We start from the raw sequence: 6,054 nt of genomic DNA on the forward strand, positions 1-6,054 counted from the left end.
TATCTGATTTCCTGACCCCTCCCTCCAGGCTCAGCTCTGCTTGTTGCTGGCCCCAGCCACAGACAGCTGGCAGGGTTTAGGGAGAGGCTGGGGCTAGGCAGGCTGTCCTAGGTAACCTGGCTGTTGTCAACAACAGAGCAGATTCCTTTCATCCTGTTGCATTATCTCCTGACTCCCTTATCATCTAACAGCACCCTCCCCACCCCCCACCGTGACTCTTCCCCACCTCTGGCGCTGCCTGCTGTCAGGGGGCCACCCTGCCTTCTCAGAGCCACCCGAGCCACGCAAACACAGTTACATAACTGCTCTGTTTTCCTGGCTATCTGATCCCGGTCAGCTGTGCGCCCCTCCCCCACCCCTTTGGTTCTGAGGATTACCCCCCCAAGACACCCAAGTTAACAGAGGTCTGTCCATGACCACCCACTGCCCTAAGGGGGATTAGCCAAGCGTCTGTGCAACCAGGTGGCTCTTCCTAAAGCCAGGGGTGGGGGGGCGCTCTGCAAACCAGCCTCTGTCACCAAGAGGAAGGGGGGAACGGACACAGCCCTGAAGTAACTTTTCATTGTGAGTGGGATGAGCAGAGTGGGAAGTCACTTTCATTTCTCCAGTGGGAAAAGGAAGCAGGGGTTCCCAGAAGACATAAAACTGGACTCTATGCCATTTCTTGAGGAGTGTCATTAACGGGTGCAGGAAGCTTGCGGTCAAATGTCACTCTCAGATCTATCCTGAGCAGCCGAGTGGCATCCTGCACCAAGCCTCAACCCCCCGTTGGACAGATAGGTAGCCTCTGCTACCCCTTCCCTCCTCCTCCCCCAGGGATGGACTCTGGTTGGCTCTTTAGTGAGGCTTGAAGCAGGCCTCTCTGTGCCCTCAGGAAAGTGCTCAGTGCCTGCCAGGGGACCACAGCAGGAGTCGGGGCTGTGTGCGGTTCCCTGGGCCTCACCCCTTCCTCTCGGGCCCTCTCCTGATTCCAGCTCCCGCTCACACCAAGTTCTCCCGATGGCCTTCGTCCAGGCCAGACCTTCATTACAGGAAGGGAAGCGACAGAAAAGGAACACGGAGACTCACTGTGAGGCTCGGAAGACTCCCCTAAACTGACAAGGTCATGACCTGGGCCATCTGGGCTCCAAGATTTTGGGTATAGTCCCTGTAAAGTAAGGGATCTCTGTGGGTGAAAAAATACCCATTCCAGGTCAGGTGTGTCAGTGTGGGGGCCAGGCAGCCAGGGGGAGTGGGCGGATCCCCAGAGGAGCAGAGAGGAAGGCTTCTGGGCCTGCCTTGCAGGGACGGCCTTTGCACAGCCCGTGTGATGGCCGGGACAGGGTTCTGTTCAGGCTGCTCGGAGTCAACCGCATCTGAACCTCAAAGGCTGTGAAAGAACTTGGCCTCTTGTCTAGTTCACCAGCCTATCTGCAAGGAAGCCTCTGCACTGACGTCCCAGCCCCCGCCGGCCACTCTGTCCTTCCTTCTACAGATGAGCAAACAGGCATAGGCGCCAATGGGGTGTCTTTGAGAACCGAGCTGGATGAACCTCTTTTAGTCCTCAGCAAAGTAAGAGCAAGAGGCTGCCCGCTCTTTAGAAAGCAGATTTTGTGATAAAGGATAAATAAGTGATGACCTCAGAGGGAAAACTCAGCCAAGTTCACTGGGCCGCAGAGGCCACACAGACCCGGAGCCTAGAAACTAGGTCTGCATCCAGCCTCTTTCTCTGCGTGGCCACGTCAGATAAAGAGGATAAGAGGGCTGGGTTGCTGGCCAGCGGACACAGCACGGTGGCACTCTGGCCTCCAGACAAAGAGCAGCCTTGTCTTCCCGCCCCCTTGAGCTCTGCCGCGGCGCGCACCTCCTCCTAACTGCTGCAACGTCCCAGAGACTGCCTAATTTACCGTGAAGCTAGTAACTCGCTGCATCAAAATTAAACAGACTTTCTTTCTGAAACCTGGAAGTTATGATTCAAAAACAAGACCTTGCCGTTACTAGAGCAGGCAAGAAAGTGAGGATTGAATGTACACGGAGAGGTAAATGTGAATTTGCACTTGAGTTCTTCATTTCCAGGCATAAAAAAATTATTTTTCATAATGCTGGAAATTAGGGTCCATAATTAACTCAGCATTTGGCATAATTAACTCAGGTTTAGCTGAGGTATAAGGACATTGCTAAGTGAGGAGGCTATTTATTGGGAAAGATGCCAAAATGTGTTCTGGGCTTAAGAGAAATTAGACATCTGGGCTCATTTTCTGGCTTATAAATTGCAATGTGGCCCCTGATGTCATCAGTAAAATGGCCTGACTCAGGCCAAGCAGGCCCTGGGCTCACCCTTTTGCTTTTCCTGCCAAAGCAACAGAATTCCCTCATGGACACATTTTTCCTCCAAGGGCCCTGGGGGCTTTTCCCACCCCCACCCCACGGGCTCAGTGGAGGTTATTTTTCCCTGTGAATCCTCATGCTTTGCCTGCTTTTCAGAGGAATCAGAAGGGTGGCCTGATACTTCCTTTTCTTAGCGATCCCATTCAACGTTCAACTTGTCTCTGGTTTCTTCCACTTCTCCTGAGATGGAAATCATCCATGTCTGTGATCAGGATCACATGCAGAGATATTAAAGTACTGCAATGATTATTTGTATCTTTTGTAAGGATTTCGTCTTCTGGGATGTCTTCCCTTCCTTGTCTTTAAGCCGTGGCCTCTGCCGCAGAAGCCAGCGAATGGAGTGTTAGTGGGCGGGGCGCCAGGAAGGAGGCGGGGCACAGGAGTGGGTTCCCAGAGGGAGAGGCAGTTAGTTACGCCACGGAAGCCACCAACGACACTGGTTTAATCCTCACCTGAGGTGGCTATTATTATTGTTGTTTTTAGAGAGAGGAAGGGGGAGAGAGAGAAACATCGATCGTTTGGTCGTCACCCATAGGCACAGGACGGGGGTCGAACCCGCCAACTTTTGGTGCACAGGATGACGCTCCAACCAACTGAGCCACTCCACTAGGGCCAAGCTGGTTTAAATCTAAAGGGCTGAAGAGGTGAAGGGAAGAGGTCTTTTGCTGAGAGGGTTCTCTTCCTGGAGAGGCGACTTCCTTGGCAACCTCAGAGACCAGACTGGACACTTGTGGGATTATCGAGCGGTAACAGCCACCTGTGAGTGCCTCCACCAGGAAATAAAGGAAATAGAGACACAGGGAGCCAAGTAAGTTACCACCAGCACTGGCTGGTGTGGCTCAGTGGATTGAGTGCGGGCCTGGGAACCAAGCAACCATGGTTTGATTCCCAGTCAGGGCACATGCCTGGGTTGCAGGCCAGTTCTCTCCCTCTCTCCTTCCTATCCCCTCTAAAGATAAGTGAATAAAATCTTAAAAAAAAAAAGAGTGTTTGCTTTTCTTTTTTCTAAAAATAACTTCCAAATTACAGTAAGAAAGTTATAACACATTTCTTGTTCACAGTAAAGACTTAATAAATGATCTCTGCCAAGAAAGAACATCTCCACCATTTTCTTTAACATTACTGAGAAGCAAGAACAAGCAGGTCCTCTCCAAGCACAAGGAAATAATCCAGCATCCAGAAGAGCCTTAGAGAACGTGCACCCGCGCTAATCTCCTGGGCCTGGCCACCTCACCCAGAGGGCAAGGCCGGGCCCTGCTGGGAGAATGCCCGCTACAGGCCCCAGCGCACTGAGGAGGGGAAGCAGGGCTCCTGACAGCATCTCCCCAGGGGCGCTCCCTGACAGACAAAAAATGTCTTCACTGCCGCAGACCGGGGTCTGGAGTAGGCCTCCCCCTCCTCACGTGCACTTCACTTCAACACGCAAAAAGAAAGTGTCACTTGGAGACAGCCCCGGCAAGGGGTCGGGGAATCTGCGAGAGGACTTACGGGAAGCCGGCATGCATGGCCCAGCTTTAGAGCTGCTCAGAGGGACAGTTGGCGTCCATGTCCTCCCTTCTTGATCTCGAGCCGCCCCGACTAGTCATGTGGATGTAGAAGAGAATATGCATAACCCTGTCGCAGACGACGGTGTTCTTTAAAGTCCTGCCCAGGTTGCTCGGGTGTGAGGCCCAGACCCCCTGGGAGGGACTGTGCTCTCCAGTGTCACCTCCGCCTTTGTGACTGCACAGATGAAGGTGGCTGCCCCTGACCCTGTGCACTCTGGGCCAGGCCGGTCAAGCCTCCGAGTAATGCAGGTCCCCTCGGACACGCTCTGTCAGCGGCACAGAGCTCGATGGTTATCACAGTTCCTGCTCCACTCAAGATGAGAGTGACAACCTTGTTTTTCAACTGCAGGGCTCTCTTCCTCCGTCTGCCCTGTCTCGGGCCTTTCCTCCGAGCACTGGCTCACAGTTGCACCAAGGAGGCCCGTGCCGATCAGCCCTCCCGAGCTGCTGCCCGGGTAAAGCTGGACCCTCCCCCGGCTGCTGCTGGGTCCTCGGCTGCCCTCCTCTCCCTCTCAGAGCAGATCTCGGAAAAGGCGTGGGCCAGGGGCTGGGCGAGCTGGTGTCCATGGTCACAATGGCAAGTAATTCAGAAAACGGAGCCTCCCTCTGAACTCTTTTCTGCCTGGGTGGGAGTGGCTGAGTAATGCTTTGAGAAAAGTGGGTTCCGCTGTTACTGTGACAACTATAACAAACATGGGGGGGTTCTAGAATATTTCAGCAGGTCTTTATGGGTTTGGAAATAAGTTTCAATACCAAAACCAGAAAGAAAAATTGAATAATTAACACACACACACACACACACACACACCCTCTACATCTGTCAGTCTAGAGCAGGCTTTTTCTAAAAACCATTTTAAACGACTGGTTACTCAGATGGGTCTTAATTTTCAAGGCCTTTGAGTTTCCTATTTATAGATAAGGTACAGCCAAAAATTCTGGGTATTGTCTACAATATTTCATAAACCAGTAGGCAAAGGAAACGGATTTCAGCCTTACTCATTCTGGGAGGCTGCGACCATGAGCAGCAAGCCTGGCTGTACCTCACGCAGCCATGGCTGTAACACTCGTCTTGGAGCAGCAGCCTCAAACGTGTGCTTTACAACTACACAGAAGAGAATCCAAGGGGCAGCGCCAAAGCTGAAATGCCCCAAAGGTATCCAACTTGAATAAATCCCACCCTTGCTCCTTAATGTCATTAAATAGCAATATTCTGTCGACAACACAGTAAGTTTTTCTTTACCTATTTTGAACTTATCCTGAATTATGAGGAGAAGCTGTGTAGGGACAGAAAAGGCAATGTGCATACAGACAGACAAAAGGACACGGAAATATGTGGACCCCTGGGGAGTCGGTTCTTCGGTCCCCAGGCCAGGAGCCACATCCAGCCCGTCCGAGTACGAGAAGCAGTGTTTACTCCACTGGTTGGTATCTAGTCACAAAAGCCACGGGATGGCCAGCGTCTGCGCCCATCACCGGGGCTACCTGGAGGTTTGAAAGGAAGTGGAGGCCGCTCTTGTTTTAGCGTCCTATTGAGCACACATGTGCACAAACACATACACGGCTTATTGGTGGGTTTTTTTTTTTTGCTCCAAATATTAAGCACACAGATTTTAAAAGGATATATGTTTTGAACTTAGGTAAGTTTTTAAATATTTACTTTAAAAATAGTCATCTGATCAATTTGAGAGTTTGTATGATGTGGATACAGACGAAACTGGGAAAACTTGTCCTTGAGGAGCATCTTTTCTAAGGTGGTATTTCATTCACTTCACAAGCGTTTACAAAGAAGCCCTCCAACGTGTCTAGGGAGCTGAGGTAAGAGGCTGTGTGGATTTTCTCCCCCAGATTAGACAATAACTTAAAGAAAATAAGGTCACAGTGGACCTTAAAGTGAAGGCGAAGAAGAGTCAAGTATTTTTAGCATCTGCAGCACACGCAGGCGAAGAGTTCAGGGAAGAGGCTCTGACGGCTCCAGCACTCAGGGCTCTGTGTTCATTCGTTGGCAGCGACGGAGCTGGAAAGAAATCGTGGTCCTACCGCAAACCCACACGGTCAACCAGCCATCTTGGGAGCTACCATTTAGATTAAAATGTTAAAAAATATATGCTAAAACCCTCCAACAAAATCTAGGGTGAAGAAG

This window comes from Artibeus jamaicensis, unplaced genomic scaffold (assembly GCF_021234435.1).
Source record: "Artibeus jamaicensis isolate MK-2021 breed Jamaican fruit bat unplaced genomic scaffold, CSHL_Jam_final contig_477, whole genome shotgun sequence".
Taxonomy (NCBI): domain Eukaryota; kingdom Metazoa; phylum Chordata; class Mammalia; order Chiroptera; family Phyllostomidae; genus Artibeus; species Artibeus jamaicensis.